Source organism: Hylobates moloch, unplaced genomic scaffold (genome assembly GCF_009828535.3).
Source record: "Hylobates moloch isolate HMO894 unplaced genomic scaffold, HMol_V3 SCAFFOLD_7, whole genome shotgun sequence".
Taxonomy (NCBI): domain Eukaryota; kingdom Metazoa; phylum Chordata; class Mammalia; order Primates; family Hylobatidae; genus Hylobates; species Hylobates moloch.
Window position 1 is genome coordinate 120,093,045 of NW_026652282.1, and position 18,570 is coordinate 120,111,614.

Genomic DNA, 18,570 nt, shown 5'->3' on the forward strand with positions numbered 1-18,570 from the left:
GAAACAGGGTCTCACTGTGGTTGTCCAGGCTGGAGTGCAATGGTGCGATTTTGGCTCACTGCAACCTCAACCTCCATGGGCTCAGGTGATTCTCCCACCTCAGCCTCCTGAGTAGCTGGAACTACATGTGTGTGCCACCACACCTGGCTAACTTTTTTGTATTTTTTGTAGAGACAGGGTTTCACCATGTTTCCCATTTCCCAGGCTGGTCTCGAACTACAGGACTCAAGCAATCTGCCCACCTCGGCCTCCCAAAGTGCTGGGATTACAGGCGTGAGCAACCTCACCCGACCTGTTTTAAAATTTTTAACCACATATAATACTTTTTAATTTCAAAACAATCATCATGACTAATTGTCAATCAAATTTTTAAAATCATATGTATCCTGATTACATACCATGTAAATGAAAGAGAATCAAAGAGAGAGACGACCCTGAATGAAAAAATACACTCCTACTGATTTTATCATTAGGTAAAAAAGGATCTAAGTTTTAAGTTATTATAAAGCACCCTTCAGTCCCTATTTGGCTGACACAATTCAAGTATTTTAAGATAGCCTAAAAAATTAAAACGTAATAATGCTTTGTGTAAATAGCTAAAAATTGATAACCATAGTACATTTCAGAATAATAACAGCATCTGAAATTGTCTACATCAAGCTTACAAATTAATTATCTGACACAGAACAAAGTTTGTAAAAGAAGCTTCTAGGTTCAGGATTTTCCCAGAAAGATAAAATAAAAATGTGTGTGTGTGGGAGGGGTGGAACTGTATCTTCAAAAGCTTGAAATAAAACTACTATACCTGTGTAACCACACAAATCAGCTTTCTTTTTATTATTATACTTTAAGTTCTAGGGTACATGTGCACAACGTGCAGGTTTGTTACATATGTATATATGTGCCATGTTGGTGTGCTGCACCCCTTAACTCATCATTTACATTAGGTATATCTCCTAATGCTATCCCTCCTCCCTCCCTCCACCCCACAACAGGCCCTGGTGTGTGACGTTCCCCACCCTGTGTCCAAGTGTTCTCATTGTTCAGTTCCCACCTATGAGTGAGAACATGTAGTGTTTGGTTTTCTGTCCTTGTGATAGTTTGCTCAGAATGATGGTTTCTAGCTTCACAAATCAGCTTTCTAAATATTAGTAACCCGTAGGCAATTCAACTTAAACAAAATTGACAGGAGGAAAAGTGGGGCTTCAGCTTTCATAATCAGCACTTTTAATATGTATTGCTTTGCTCTATCCAAAGCATTCCAAAACGTACAATCTCATTAAAGTTACTGAGCATAATGGATTTTTAGCCTGATGCAGCAATTTGCATTAATTCATGTGATCACAAATGTATTTATTTTGCCAAAAAAACTGCTTTCTCGAGCATAAAGGAACCACCCAGCAATAGGGCTTGTTTTTCCTTTCAGTGCAGCTTTCTTATGTGTAAGTTATCAAATATTAATCTAGTTGTTTTACACAGTGGAGCAGACTTCAAGTCCTTTAAAAGATACAATTGCACATTTTTAAAGGCATGCTAAATTCTATTTAAAATGTCTATGGCTTCTTGTTTCAATACTGAGTATATGTTTATAAATCCTGGTTTGACTTGTACATTTTTTTATCTAAAAAATTCAATAGAAAGCTACTGGCTGTAGAGATTAATGGTATACACTTAACACAAAAATTGATTGGCTTTGTCATAGAGACAAAAAGTAGAACAGTGGTTGCCAGGGGCTGGGGAGAAAAGAAAACAGGAAGTTTATTGTTTAATGAATACAGAATTTGTTTTGCAAGATGACAAGAGTTCTAGAGATGGAGAGTTGTGATGGTTGCACAATAGTGTGAATGCAGTTAATGCCACAGAACCATACACTTAAACCTGGTTAAGATGGGCCAGGCAAGGGGGTTCACGCCTGTAATCCCAGCACTTTGGGAGGCTGAGGCAGGCGGATCATTTGAGGCCAGGAGTTGGAGACCAGCCTGGCCAACATGGCAAAAAACGGTCTCTACTAAAAATACAAAAAAAAAAAAAAGGTTAAGATGGTAAATTTCGTTACGTGTATGTTACCACAATTTAAAAAAAAAATTAAGTAAATTGGCTTGTTTCCGAAACATTAAAAAAAAAAGTTGATTGGCTCCAAAGACAGTGCAGTGTAGCAGTTAAAGTGCAGCCAACAACTCCATGCACCCAAGATCAATTAAGAACAAAAACCGAGTACAGATTCAAGTAGCTTGTCTGGATAAATTTCCGGCTCTACTCCTAAGCAGCTATGCAATTTGGGCAACTCATTTAATCTCCCTGCACCTCAGTTTCCTTATTTACAGAATATAGAAAACAACCAGGTTTTTTTTTTTTTAAACAGAGTCTCGCTCTGTCACACTCAGGCTGGAGGGCAATGGCACGATCTCGGCTCACTGCAACCTCCGTCTCCCAGGCTCAAGAAATTCTCCTGCCTCAGCCTCCCGAGTACCTGGGATTACAGACGTGTGCCACCATGCCTGGCTAATTTTTTTTTTTTTTTTTTTTTGTATTTTTAGTAGAGACAGAGTTTCACCATGTTGGCCAGACTGGTCTCGAACTCCTGACCTCAGGTAATCCACCCACCTCGGACTCCCAAAGTGCTGGGATTACAGGCGTGAGCCACCGCGCCTGGCACAACCAGGTTTTTCTAACGGTTCTATGAGATAATACCTGTACAGCGTACATCACAGGGACTGGAATATAAAAAGCACTCAATAAACCTTAGCTATTATTAGCAACCACATTAATATAAAAAGTTGATTTTCCCAAACTAAAGAGAAATGCATTTGTTCCCATTTTGGCAAAAGTGCAAGAGGACAAGTGAATGTGTGTGGCTAGATGCCAAAACTCAATGCTGATTCCAGGCTGACCAATTATGGCGATATGTGGGCCTTAATTTGAATCCAGGTTTTCTCAAAAGGTGCTTCTGAGAAGGTCTGCAGGAGGATCCCCAGGGAACTTGTTCAAAATGCAGAGCTCTGCGTGTCAGGCCAAACTTAGTGAATACCAATCTCCGGAGGTGAGGCTTAGAACACCCAGCCATATCTGGCTATAATCAGACACAATGTGGGGAATTTGAGGAGAGGAAGGGAGACGTAAAATGCATGAAATCTGCTCTACAGTGAGGCTTCCTGATTTCTCTGGTTTTGATTAACTTTACTAGCAGGTGGGGCATGAATCTTGACATCAATTTCCAAGACCAGCCAAATGTCTCGTCTTATTTAAATATTCTTCCCTCTCCTACTACCTCCTCCTCCCCCTAATCTCAATCCTTGATGGAAGAGCATACTACACAAATTTAGGACTCAATCCTCTCCATCACACCACTTTTAGTTACCCATTCATTTGCTTCCATTGTAGGAAGATGAAACCAAATGTCATATTCTCAGAATAAAATTGCACAAATTTAGATATTATAATATCTATTTCCAGTAACTATCTAGTTTCTCATCTGGCCACTAAAGTTCTTTTAGTTACTGCCCTTCTTATGCTCTTTAGCCAAGAACAGTAAAACACCTTTGAAGAACCTTCCTTAGGTAAGCAGGATATCAACCTAGGTTTCCTTTTGAGAATAATAACACCAATTTGGCCAGGCATAGTGCCTCACACCTGTAATCCCAGCAGTTTGGGAGGCTGAGGTGGGTGGATCGCTTGAAGTCAGGAGTTCAAGACCAGCCTGGGCCCCATCTCCACAAAAAAAAAAAATAAAAAATAAAAAAAATTAGCTGGGCGTGGTGGCGCACACCTGTAGTCTTAGCTACTCGCAGGCTGAGGTGGGAAGATCCCTTGAGCCCAGGAGGTTGAGGCTTTAGTGAGCTGTGTTCGTGCCACTGCACTCCGGCCTGGGCAGCAAAGTAAGACCCTGTCTCAAAACAAAACAAAACAAAAAACAATACTTCTGGAGCATGAACCTGGAGAGCATTCAGGCCCCTGAGGAAGTGTACATTTTTATGTTCATGTGGTTGCTAATAATAGCTAAGGTTTATTGAGTGCTTTTTATATTCCAGTCCCCGTGATGTGTACTATACAGATATTATCTCACAGAATTGTTAGAGGAACCTGCTTGTTTTCAGTATTTTATAAATAAGGGAACTGAGGTACAGAGAGATTAAATGAATTGCCCAAATCACATACCTGCTTAGGAGTAGAGCAGGATACAGGAGAACAACGTTAGGAAGTGAAAAAGGAAAAGTCAGAAGTTATCTCTGAGACGTTTTTCTTTGAGAAGTACTTCTAGCTCATTCTTCCTGTCAAGCTGAGTAGCAGCCTTATACATTTTATCTGACAAGAAAACACATTACTTCATCTGCAGCATCAGGAATTAACAAAAGAGCCAAACTGCCGACCATCAGTTACTAAATCCTTCTACAGTATTGACACTACAATAGGAGGTAGGGTAGTCTGGGAAAAGAAACAACAGCAAATATAGTCTTGAAGCTCACCCCCACAAAAACAACAAAATAAAACTTCCTAGAAAAGCTATTGATAAAGTGTCCATTGAAAGAAAATGCTACGGCCACTTCTCTAACAAGAACAAAACAAAAATGGTGTGTTTTTTTCCCAAAATGATTATATAACTGATCCTAGAGAAAAATCACTATCTCTAGAGGCACCCTCCCAGCCACACAGATGTTTGTCAAGTACCCTTTCCAAACAAAGCAGTACCTTAGGCAGAAAGTGCGGCTGAAATCCCAATACGACAATTTTATTTTGAGATGAGGTCTCACTATGTTGCCCAGGCACAAGTGCAGTGCCTATTCACAGGCAAGATCATCACATACTGTAGCTTTGAACGCCTGAGCCTAAGGGTTTCTCCTGCCTCAGCCTCCCAAGTAGCTAGGACCACAGGTGGGCATCACCACATCTCCCTAACAAATTTCTTTATTTATAACAAGAAATCTTCTAAGCTGCAAGTGATGCCAATTTTCATCCTCAGCTAGAAAGCAGGGAGAATAACAGTACCTACCTCAAAGGATTTGAGAGGACTCCAGGAGGTAACTATGTAGAAAGTGTTTTAAACAGCACCTGGAATTTGCTAGAGGAACAGAAAATGTTAGCTGCTGGGGCTAAGTTTTACACAACCAAAAATTCTAGATAAACCTTGGCAATTTGCTTAAATGGAAAACTGACTTAAAAAACCAAAATGCAGTAAGAGGGTTATTTAAAATAGACAAGAAGTGCCTGCAGGTGAACAATGCCATATCTATGCCATATGCAGGACTGGGCAGTATTAAGGGGCACAGGGCTCAACCAAAGAAAGACTACAATTTCTGACCTGGAAAAGTGACATGTTAATGAGGGAAACAGGACAAACACTCATGTGAGACTAGACTTCATTCGTCTGTGCCATCTACCAATGACCATCAATGATTTCCCAAATGGCTGAGCCTCCACTGCTGCTATTTCAAAGGCAATTCCTCTGGGGCCCCTGGTGAGTTTCTGTAAGCCCAGGGGCCTATGTGCAGTACCAACTACTGGATTTTCCTGTGCTGCTGTTCTTCTGCTTAATTGCTTCCTCAGTTGTTCATACATGGATTTCCTTGTAACACCTCAAAGGGAAGTTAAGAAGTAGCAATTAACATTTATGACCAATATCACTTTAGAAGACACAACTTATGACCTTGCCAGGCACAAAACACATCATTTATAGTGATGATAACCCTTAAGACAGTAGCCGTAAGCTAAATAATATATGTGGCTAAGAAAAGACATGTCAATATAAGAGCAACCTTGTTATTTCTGGCTCACCAAGAGTCATTAACCAAGCTGCCGCCCATTCACCACAAGATATACACACCTAATATCAGTAGAGCTGGACAGGCCCTTGCACAGAAGCAATTTAGGGAAGGGGGAATGAAGATGTTAAAGAATTGACTTGAGTCCCAGTGCAGCAGTGGGTAGCAAACTTCCACAAATGAGCTGTGCTCCACAGATGCTTTGCAAGAGTCCGCTGTTGGCTACTGAGAACTATTATCTTTCTTAATAAGAAATAACACAGAATGGTAAAAAACGGCCAAGCCCAGTGACTCATGCCTGTAAACCCAACACTTTCGGAGGCCAAGAAGGGTGGATCGCTTGGGGCCAGGAGTTCAAGACCAGCCAGGCAAACGTGGTGAAACCCCATCTCTACCAAAAACTACAAAAATTAGGTGGGTGTGGTGGCACGTGCCTGTAATCCCAGCTACTTGGGAGGCTGAGGCAGGAGAATTGCTTGAAACCGGAAGAGGGAGGTTGCAGTGAGCCGAGATCATGCCACTGCACTCTAGCCTGGGCAAAGAGCAAGTGAGACTCTGTCTCAAAGAGGAAAAAACAAACAAAAAAATAATGGTTAAACAAAATGGGTTTTACATTTATAGTCAGACTGCCTAGATTTGCACCCTGAATCTACCCTTTCTTAGCGTTATAACTTTAACTCATTTAACTTCTCTAAATTTTACTTTCTGACATGTAAAATGAAAATAATAAAGGATTAGGATGATGAGTCAGCAAATAATGCACAGACAAAGCTTAGCACAATGTCTGGCACATTGTTGTACTCAATAATTACTGTTATCCTTGAAATAATAAAAATGGTGTGCAGGTAGCCAGAAAAGCCCACAAAGGTCTATTTTACCAATAATGTGGCCGAAATAGCAAATATTTATCATACAAAGATAGTAAAGCCAAATATTGGCAATAATAGCTACAGACAGAAAATAAAAATATGTTTTCAACTTTGTGTGCAAATCAAAACAAGATATTTTTGTTGATTCTGAAGAAAATTTGACACCCTGAAAGAACTTTAACTATGGATTACAGAGATACATTCATTCAAAGAACATTTATTGAGCACCTACAAAAAATCTGTTAGGTACCAAAGACTGAAAAATGCTAACAATAGAAGCAAGTGTAAAATGCTATAATGGACACAGAACACAGGGACGGGAAGAATTCGTTCTACCCCAGGTACGTCATAGAAGGAAGATCCAGGGCAGCATACCACAGAAGAAATGACATTTGAGTTAGGTCTAGGATTTCACCAGTGAATGGAAGAGCAGCAGCTTCAGAAAGAGAGAACAACAGGAGCCAATACCTAGAGGCATCTGGCAAACACCAAGAGGTACCTGAGGTATCTAGCAGCCTATAAATAGCATGGTATGGACAGAGACTAGGGGGAGGGGAGGGGGAATCATAGAAAGGAGACTAAGCCTGGGCAACATATCAAGACCCTGTCCTACAAAAATATACAAAAAGTAACCAGGCATGGTAGCGTGCACTTGTAGTCCCAGCTACTCGGGAGGCTGAGCTGGGAGGAGGCTCAGCCTGGGGAGGTTGAGGCTACAGTGAGCCACGATAGTAACACTGTACTTCAGCCTGGTAACAGAGCAAGACCTCATCTCAAAAACAAAACAAAACAAGAAACTATAAATGTAGGCCTGAGAAAACCTGTGAGGGCCGGAGAGAAAGGAAATAAAATCAGTATCTTGAAGGGATATCTGTACCCCCATGTTCATTGTAGGATTCTTCACAATAGCCAAGATATGGTCACAACCTAAGTATCCATCAACAGATAAATGGATAAAGAAAATGTGGTATATACACACAATGGAATATTATTCACCACAAAAAAAAAAAAAAAAAAAAAAAAAATCACGCCATTTGTAACAAAATGAATGAACCTAGAGGACAGTTATGCTAAGTGAAATAAACCAGACACAGAAAGGCAAATACTATATGGTCTCACTTATATGTGGAATCCTAGAAAAGCTGAATCCCAGAAACAGAGAGAGGAGTGGTTTCCAGAGATAAGGGGGTGAGATAGGAAAATAATCAAATGGCACAAATTTTCAGATAGAAGACGAACAAGTTCTGGGGCTCTAATGTACACCATGGGTGGTATTAGATGAGTTAATTAATTTGATTGTGATAATCATTACACAATATATATGTATATCAAATCATCACATTGCACTGCACACTTTGAATTTATACAATCTTTGTCAATTAAATATTTTAAAATAATTTTTCAAAAAAGAAAACCCGTTAGGGAATTTGCGCACCCCTAGACTTTGGTATAAAGGCAACTGGATGCGGCAAGACTGGTGTTTGCAAATAGCACTGTCTAGATAAAGAAATGCAAGGAAATAACTACTTTAAAAGTCAGGATAATGGTTATTTCAGAAGGAGAGAAGGTTTTTGACTGGGAGAGGGCACCTGGAAGGACTTCTGGGGTGGCTGACAAGGCTCTATTGCTTGATCTGGATGGTGATTTCAAGTATGTTTGCCTTGTAATATTGTATTAAGCTACACATTTGTTTGTTTTTTTAATTCTTGTCTCATTTGACAATAAAAAAGCTAAAATGGAAAGAAAAAAAAAAAAAACACCTTCTTTTGCCACTATATAGGCCATCCAGGGCAGAGAGGGTACAAAAAGATGAGGAAAGAAGTTATTACCTCAAGACAAAAGATGATGAGGGCCAGGCCCAGAGCAAGAATGGTAGGAGTAAGAAGAATGAAATAAACCCACTGGTGAAACATCTTGAGAGTAGGCTGCCACAAACTTCCAGAGGGCTTTAGCAGGAGAAGGCTTAAAGAAGATAGAGAGTGATTTCAGATTTGGACATATTGAGTATGAGATGTCTTTGGGAATTCAAATATTACTTTCCCCTTGCTCATTTTAATGTATGGCTTTCCTTTGCCTTGGTACACATCTCTCAATAGTAATACTCTATTTCCTACCATTTACAATTCAATTCATGTGTCTGGCTTTCAAATGGGATAGAATGAGGAGGAAGAGGAGGTAGTTCTTGATGTAATCAGGCAAAACTTGGAAAACAAAGGAGGAAGATGGTTAAAAGAAACGTGTTAGTAGTAAAAGACAGAAGTAAAGGAGGTAATATCCCATGTGAACTACTCCACTGAAAGGGAAGAAAGGATACAGAAGAAGAGCTATTGGGTCAGATTCCCCACCTGATCAGCAAAAATCAAGGGAAGGGGGATACATCATGCACTTGCCTTATTTTCACATCTGGGACTTTCTTAAGTTAGCTATATGTAATCTAAAGGAGAATTATAACAGAAATTTGAAAGTAAGAGAGATGGTAAATAAGGCAGACAAGAAAAGGTATTCCACACCAGGTTAGCACACAATGGAGAAGCAAGTAATTTTGCTTATCTACAAGTCATAATAAACTGTCCTCACTTGGAAGAAAAGACAGATATAAGCAACTGTGTGTTAGATTAATTACAGTCTGGGACACAGCAGCCCAGGTCCGTAGAGTTGGGTTGCTATGGCCCATAATTTAACAAATGCATGAACAACTGACTTTGATAACATTCAACTGGAAATATTAAGATGGTACCCTCAGAGTCCTGCTTCTATTGCATAATAAAAGAAATCTAGCTACCATTTATTGAGCACTTACTCTATGCCAGGCACAGTCTAAGCCTTCAGCATCCATTATTTGATTGAAACCTCACAGCAAGCCCATGAGGTAGGTGCCATTAATCATCACCACATTACAAATAAGGAATGCCTTCAAGTGGTAACTCTAGGGAAACAAGATATGAGGAAGACTGCATAGAGCAGACTTGGGCCTGGGCTAAAAGGAGTGCCTGCCTCATACATGGTTCAACCCAGGCCACCAGAGTAGAGTATTTCATAAGGAGTATGGGCTGTATCTCCAGTTGCTGATATAGAGTGATTTTTTTTCAGGTCTTATCCTCAGCATGTTTATCTCCTACCACTGCAACATGTGGCAGTGGTAGGCGGCTGGTAGCAATTCTAAGATTTGGGATCCCAGCCAGCTCTCTGTTTCTTTCCATCAGAAATATAACCAACATCTGGCAGAGTCAGCAAACGTCAAGATGTATGGGTCTCCACTAATTCATACATTACAAACTGGCTTCTCAAAATTGGTCAAATTCCATTACAGAATTACAGTTCAGCTGCACTGAATACTAAATACATATGAGCCATTAGCTGAGACTTTGAAATCTCTTTGCTCTATGGAAATTTCTATTCTGGTAGTAGTTGTTGCATGAGATTTTATCTTTATCGCACTTTTCCCGGTAGCAGTAAAATTCCATTTCCATCAACTGTTTCCTCTCAAGAAAGAAGTCTCTCAGGAAATACTCAAAACATTGTTCAACAAAGTTCTCAAATATGAATCATTTTCAACTGCCAGGAAGACACTCCTTTCCCCCACTGTTTTGCATCATAATAGGCTTTCTCTAAAATGACAGCTTTGGGGGAAGATATACTTATTTGGGGAAAAAAGACATTTATTAACTACAGTGTAAATCCTTTATTCTTCTCCCTCTATGGCTTTGCTTAAGCAGTTCCCTCTGCCTCAACTACCTTCTCCCCAGATCTGCCTGTCCAAGCCCTACCAATGCATTCATTCAAACAAACACTTCCCGAGTACCTAACAGATTTTTGGTCCTGTAATAGGTGGTAGGGGTACAAATCAAATAAATGTATTAAAAATTTGCCAAGCAAAGATTATGGTATGATCATGGCAGGACGTGGGATCATGATGGACATTCTGAGATTTTCCTTCAATGAAAAGTTTTTTGGAAGAAAAAACATTTACAGCTGGCCCTTTAAGGACAAGTAGGAAGAATTCAACGAAAGAGAAAAGGAATTATGGCAGCCAAGAAGAGGCCAAGAGGCAACTCAAGGGTCTCCAACTACAAAGAGCACAACTGATTAAGGACCCCATCTGCCTCAGAAATTCATCCTAGTGTCTGTACTAAGTCACACCTCCAAAGGGGTGCTCCCAACCAATCACTGAGTACAGCAGGGATACCAAAGCAGACTGTTGCTGGAAGTTGCAGGACTCCACTAACAGCTGACTTTGGACTCCCCAATAGCTTTTCTGAATCTTCTTTAGACTGCACAGCAGTCTGGAAACCTTCTGCCTAACCAGCTCTCCCAATCCCCTTCACTAGGGCTCAGACTTGCATGAAGGACTAATGGCACTCCCAGCCTTCTCAGCCCCCTCACCATTGTCTGTTCCACAGGCATTTTCCTCTAATAAACCCTTGCCAATTTAATCCTGTGTGTCTGTTTTTCAGAGGACCCAGATTAATACAGCATTCTACACAGAGAGCTCAGCATAAATAAATACCCAGAGGTATGAAAAATCATGATGGGTTCTAAGCACCCCAAGGAGTGGTATGTGCCTGGAGCAAGCTGTGGAAGTGTAGAAGAAGCTGGGCCAAATCAGTGGAGGCCTTGTCCTGATAAGAAACTTCAACTTGATCCTATGAGAAACAGGGAGCCACCAGAAAGTTTTAAGCAAGGAAAGGGCATGTTTTCAAAAAACTGTTCTGCTAGCAGAATGAAGGGTGGACAGGGCAAAGCAGAAATTGGAAGCACCTCTATGTATGCTTCCATCCTGTCTGCTAGCTTGTGAGGTCCTGAAGGACGAAATCATATTTTTTGCTTGTTTTGCTTTAATCTTAGAATAGTGTTTAACACGAAGTAGCTCCTCAAGAGGCCCCACTAAATCTACAAGGTTGGGCCTCACCTCATGGCCCAACATTTTAGTTAAAGCCACTCGAAAGTTTCATGAAGCCTGGTCATTCCTGCTTGGACACTGGAACCCTCTCCAGTCAATCTAGAAAGAGATGGTTATGTGTATGAAGGGTAGAAGAAACTACTCCCAAACTTTGCCTCTTGCCAACTGGTTATTTCATGAACTCCTTTGAAGAGAGGCATCTAATCACATTTGTTGATCCTAACTGTGGGACAAAGGTAGTCATTAGACATTTAGTTTTTGAATGTTTACCAAATCAATGAAATTTAGAGAGCCAGATCAAGCTCAAGGCCCAGAGGTCTAATCCAAAGAACATAAACAAAAATCAGAATCGGCTTCTGAATATGGACTCACTGTCCAATGACGATCTTTGGGAAAATGTAGCCTTATTTTTTTCATCATAAGGTGGCAATAAGACCTACCCTAAAATGATGCACAAAGTAAGATGAAAATTAAATAAGATGATGTGGCCACTGTAATTTGAAAAGAGTAAAATAAATTTTACGAACTGAATTTACGATTGGAGAAAATAGACGAATCAAAGATATCAAAACCTAAATATCACCCTAACACAAAGACATCCTGGACTTCTGAATAAATATGAGAAACATAACTTATTACATTGTGACATCAGCTTGCTAAGAAAGGTCATAATTAACCACAAAGTCTACAATAAAACGCTAAGTTTAACATATTTACTTAAAGACTTCATGGCTAGAAGGAAAGCATACTGATTACCAATTCTGATTTTCAACAATATCAAAGGATAGTGCGGTATTATCCAAAAATTGTCAAGATACAATTTTCATGTGTCAAGCAGCACTTTTGGCTGGAAGAGTACTTCTATGAAATCAAATAATCATATGAACCAATTCCCAGAAGGCTATTGATTGGTAGAGTTGGAGCCAACAGCCCTCCCAAGGTCCAAGGCACTGATAGTCTGATGCCCTTTCTCAGACTCATTCTCATCTCCCTGACTTGACTAATGAAACACACAGAAGCTCTTGGGCCCTGCTTGTTAAGACCCAAAATAACCTTACTGAAACAACCTGAAATGGTTTGTGTCACTTAGAGAAAACAGTCTCACGTCATAAACTGTCAGATCTACATGGGCTAAGGGACTAAAGTTAGCTAGCAACGGTTTGTTGTCCATGTAAAATAAAAATGGCATCTCCAATCCTCCACGCTGAGATAACCACTTCCAAACCAGTAGGCAAGTCCAGAGCATTCAGGAATACTTTATTTTTTATTTTGATGAGGTCTTGTTATGTTGCCCAGGCTGGTCTTGAACTCCTGGCCTCAGGCAATCCTCCCTCCTGGGCCTCTCAAAGTGCTGGGATTACAGGCGTGAGTCACTGCACCCAGCTCAGCAGCACTTTTTAAAACTTTCCAAATTTGCAAACTGATTTAGTAAATACCTTGTGTTATTTTGACTTGAGAAGGAGTGAAAAGTAGAGAAAATGAATTCCATTTTTATAAAAGAACTTTAGGCAATTTTGTCAAAAGAACTAAACAAACAACTATAGAAATCATTCTAAGTCTCCTTTGCCATCTTCCAAAACCAGATTATTTTCATTTACAAAACATATTTAATGGTAGGAAATCAGTAATGCTGATAGTAATGGACACCACTAAATTGAGCACATTCTATGTGAGACATTTTACATATATTATCTGTATTCCTCATAACTCAATGTAAATGTTCTACATTTCAAATTTTTAAAACATGAGGCTCAGAGAGACAAATGTGCCACAAATCAAGTAAATGGCAAAGCTGAGATACAAATCACGATATCTAAAAGCCCAGATTTTAGATGGCAATGAAAGGTGGGAGGGCTTTTCTCTCCTTCCAAATCTCAATTTCTACCTCACTCTCCCAATTCCTGTCCTTCCCTCCCTTCCTCCGTCTCTCTCACACAAACACAAACACAAACACAAACACATGCACGCACATACCCACTCACTTCCAAAGAGAGGCGATACCATACAGTGAGCTAATAACGGTTTTATCCAAAACACCTGCATTTAAATTCTGACCCTGCCATTTACTAGCTCCAAGACTTGGTGGTACAAATTGTTTGATGGACCTCACTTTCCATCAAGTCAGATTAAATAAGATAAACATACACACTGCCTAGTACATACTATTTTTGTTCCGTTTCCCCTCACTCACTTTTGATAGCCTAAAAGACCAAACGAAGAGGAAGCAAAAACATGCTACCTGTACTGTATGCTAAGCAAGAGAGTTAGCACTTTCCTCAGGATAGAAAAAATTCTATGACTTATAAAACACACATATGGTTAAGGAATTGCTACCTACTTCATGTCATTTATCCATGATTTTTATCCATAAAATACAAGAGAATAATCTATTATTGCCATGTGGAATTTAGACTAGCAATGCAAGAATAGTTCAGCATTCATACGTCAAACACAATGCCATTCACAGTATCAGCAGCCTAACAAGGAAAAATCTGTATGAGTAGTTCTATAGGTGCAGAAAAAGTGCAACATTCATTCAGCAGCCCTTCATTATTTAAAAAACAACAACAACAACTCAGCTAACTAGAAATTAAAAGAAACTTCCTCAGCCTGATAAAGAGCATCTATGAAGAAAAAAAAAAAAAGATAAAGAGCATCTATGAAAAAAAAAGATAAAGCACATCTATGAAAAACTTACAGCTAACTCATACTTAATAATAAAACACAAAATGATTTCCCCCTAAGATCAGGAAGAAGGCAAGGAATCCACTCTTAACACTCCTACTCAACATCATGTTAGATAGAACTCCTAGCTAATGCAATAAGGTACAGAAAAAAAATACAGATACTTATAGATGGAAGAGGAAAAATAATACTGCCTTTATTCACAGAAAATGTAATTATCTATCCAGAAAATATAAAAGAATCTGTAAGAAACTAGTAGATATAATTAGTGACTGGCAAACTTTAAGAATGTAAGATCAATATATAAGTTATTTTTCCTTGCCTTGCTACAAAAAAAAAATCAACTGTATTTTTATACACAACAGTGAAGAACAGGAAAATGAAATTTTCAAAAGCACCAGTTGTGGCCAGGCGCGGTGGCTTATGCCTGTAATCCTAGCACTTTGGGAGGCCAAGGTGGGCGGATCACGAGGTCAAGAGATTGAGGCCATCCTCGCCAACATGGTGAAACCCCGTCTGTACTAAAAATACAAAAATTAGCTGGGCGTGGTGGAGCACGCCTGTAGTCCCAGCTACTCGGGAGGCTGAGGCAGGATAATTGCTTGACTGCTTGAACCTGGGAGGTGGAGGTTGCAGTGAGCTGAGATTTTCCAGCCTGGCAACAGAGCAAGACTCCATCTCAAAAAAAAAAAAGCACCAGTTACAACAGCACCAAGAAACATGTGATACTGAGGGATCAATCTAACAAAGTATTATAAGATACGTACGTTGAAAAGTATCAAAAACACTGATGAGAGAAATCAAAGACTTCCTTTCAGAGATACACTGTGTTCATGGATCAGAAGACTCAATATCATCAGTATTGCAATTCTCCTCCAAATTATCTATAGATTTTAATTCACAGCAAATAAAATCCCAAGTTTCTTTTTCAAACATTTATAAGGTAACTCTAAAATTATATGGAAAAAACAATTTAGGATAACCTAAACAATTTTGTAAAACAAAAAAACTTGGAGTACTCATACCAATTGATTTCAAGACTTACAATAAAGCTATAATATTCTAGACAGTGTAGGCAAAAGGGTAACATAGATCAATGAAACAAAATAAAAATTCCAGAAACTGATCCACACATATATGGTCAATTAATTTTTGACAAGGATGCCAAGCTAATTCAATAGACAAAGTATGGTTTTTTTCGTCTTATCAACAAATGATGCTGGAACAATTAGATATATCTATATTCAAAAAATGAATCTCAACCTGTATCTTGCACTATACATAAAAGTCAACTGGAAATGCATTATAGACTGAAATGTAAACCCTAAAGCTATAAAATTTCTAGAAAAAATAGAAGCAAATTTTCATGATCCTGAGTTGGGCAATTGTTTCTTAGATAGGACAGAAAAACCATTAACCATAAAAGAAAATATTGAGGCCAGGCACAGTGGCTCACGCTTGTAATCTCAACCCTCTGGGAGGCCAAGGTGGGAGCATCTCTTCAGGAATTTGAGACCAGCCAGGGCAACATAGTAAAACCCTGTTTCCAAAAAAAAAAAAAAAAAAAAAAAAAACACACACAAAAAATTAGCTGTGCATGGTGGTGCACCCCTATAGTACCAGCTACTCAGGAGGCTGAGGTAGGAGGATTGCTTGAGTTCAGGAGGCCAGCAGTGAGCCATGATTGAACCAGTGCTCTCCAGCCTGGGTGACAGAGCAAGACCCTGTCTGAAAAAAAAAAAAAAAAGACAAGACTGAAAAATGGAACTTCAATCAAAACTTAAAACTACTGTTCTTGGGCTGGTGGTGGTGGCTCACGCCTGTAATCCCAGCACTTTGGGAGGCCAAGGTGGGTGGATTTGCCTGAGCTCAGGAGTTCGCGACCAGCCGGGGCAACAAGGTAAAAACCCTATCTCTACTAAAATACAAAAAATTAGCCAGGCGTGGTAGCGTGCACCTGTAGTCCCAGCTACTCCGAAGGCTGAGGTAGGAGAATTGCGTGAACGCAGGAGGCAAGCAAGATCACACCACTGCACTCCAGCCTAGGCGATAGAGCAAGACTCCGTCTCAAAAAAAAAAAAAAAAAAAAATCAAAAAACAAAAAACAAAAAACCACAAAACTACTGCTCTTTGAAACACACTTTAAAAAGTAAAAAGACAAGCCATAGACTGGGAAAAACATTTGCAAAACACATATCTGATAAAGGACCACTAGCCAGAATATATAAAGAACACTCAAAGCTGTATAATTTTTTTTTTTTTTTTTTAAAAACCTGCCAATCAAAAAATTTAAGACATTTTCAAAATCTTAGTCTTAGAAAATGCAGAATAAAATTACAATGAGTTTATTTCATTTAAAAGACAGACAATAACAACATTGGTGAGGATATGGAGCAAATGCAACCTTATATGTTGCTGTTAGGAAACAAAAATGGTATAGTCACTTTGAAAAATAGTTGGGCAGCTTAAGATATAAAGTTAAATACATAGTTTTCATACTACCCAGCCATCTCACTTCTATATATTTACCAAAAACAAGATATACATCTACACAGAAACCTGAACACAATTTTTTTTTTTTTTTTTTTTTTTTTTTTTTTTGGAGACAGGGTCTTACTCTGTTGCCCAGGCTGGAGTGCAGTGGCACAATCTCAGCACACTGCAACCTCCGCCTCTCGGGTTCAAGCGATTCTCATGCCTCCGCCTCCGAGTAGCTGGGACTCCAGGCACGCACCGCCACACACAGCTAATTTTTATATTTTTAGTAGAGACGGGGTTTCACCATTTTGGCCAGGCTGGTCTCGAATTCCTGACCTCAAGTAACTCGCTCACCTTGGCCTCCCAAAGTGCTAGGATTACAGATGTGAGCCACCATGCCCAGCCTGAACACAAATATTTACAGCACCTTTATTCATAACCACCATAAAGTGAAAATAGTCCAAATGTCCATCAGCTACTGGTGAATGAATACACAAATTATAGTGTTATCTCTTCAGTGGAATTCTACTCAGCAATGAAAGGCAGCAAACTGGATAAATGCAAGGACATAGATGACTCTCAAAAGCATTATGCCAAGTAAAACAAGCCAGACTCAAAGGCTATATATTTTGATCCCATTTATATGGAATTCTAGAAATGACAACTGTAAGGGACAGAAATCAGATTAGTGGTCGCCAGGGGTTGGCAGTTTAGGGAGGGGACTGACTACAAAGGAGCATGAGGGAACTTTTTAGGTGACAGAAAATTTGATTATTTTGATTTCAGTGGTGATTACAATTTATATAATTTTGTCAAAATTCATCGATTTTTACATACCTAAAAAGGGCAAATTTTACTGTATGTAAATTATACCTCAATAATTCTCAAGAAAAAAGTTGTGTTAAAAAAGTAACAACCTCGAAAGAGCCAACTATTTTAGGCAGAGATCTACAACTAATTTGAACTGAAAAGGCTGATTTCTGACTATAAATTTAAGATCATGATTAAAGCACAGGAAGATATGCAGGGCAGATAAAGTTCATGAAAGTTGTGTATGTGTCTTTCACTGTTAATTGATATAATTGTGTAAAAAGGAGCTCTGGTAAGAAGGTAAGAAAGGCATAATTAAGAACCAAAATACTCCATTTGGTATTTATTCAAAACAGGCTGACAACAGAATAAATGGCCATAATTGTCCTTACAAATTGCTTTAGTTTGTAGATGACTCATTCAAAGAACTGTCTAAGGAGACGGGAACTTTATTCAAGTACTAATTCTCCTCACTTCACAACCACTCTGATTTAGAAGAGAAGGGATGAAATATTTTTATTCTATGCAATTTCTACCTCTTGATCGAGTTCTGAAAAGACATAGTAGAAGCTTATCTTGGGAGCAGAGACAACAGGGTGGGAGAAAATCAAGAGTTTTCTAAAACCCCTAAAGGGCTTTTCTCTCTGTTTTGGCAGGCAGGTAGTTTATCCAGTAGTGGGTAAGCCAGTGTGCATGGTTCTGGCTTTGCAAGGAGCTATGGTCAAAACAGTGTGGTTTTGTGTGGTGGCTCATACCTGTAATCCCAACACTTTGGGAGGCTGAGGCAGGAGGATTCCTTGAAGCCAGGAGTTTGAGACCAGCCTAGGTAACAAAACAAGACCTCATCTCTACAAAAAATTTTTTTAAAAAGCCAGGCATGGTGGAACATGCCTGTGGTTCCAGCTACTTGGGAGGCTGAAGTGGAAGGATTGCTTGAGCCTAAAAGTTCAAAGCTTCAGTGAGCTATGAAAATGCCACTGTACTTCAGCCTGGGTGACAGTGTCAGACCCCATCTCTAAATGAAACAAAACAGTGATAGGATTCATTTAAGTACCATTATCAGAGCCCCAAG

The 18,570-nt window shown here is 39.3% G+C and overlaps 1 protein-coding gene and 1 non-coding gene across 6 annotated transcripts in view; one reads left to right on the forward strand and one right to left on the reverse strand.

Annotated features, from left to right (window-relative positions):
• ATP11C (ATPase phospholipid transporting 11C) overlaps window positions 1–18,570 on the reverse strand; it is a 207,566-nt gene that overhangs the window by 146,606 nt on the left and 42,390 nt on the right. The window lies entirely within an intron of this gene.
• LOC116812370 (U6atac minor spliceosomal RNA) lies at window positions 13,767–13,889 on the forward strand. Its single transcript, XR_004370671.1, has one exon. It is a non-coding gene; the product is annotated as a U6atac minor spliceosomal RNA (small nuclear RNA).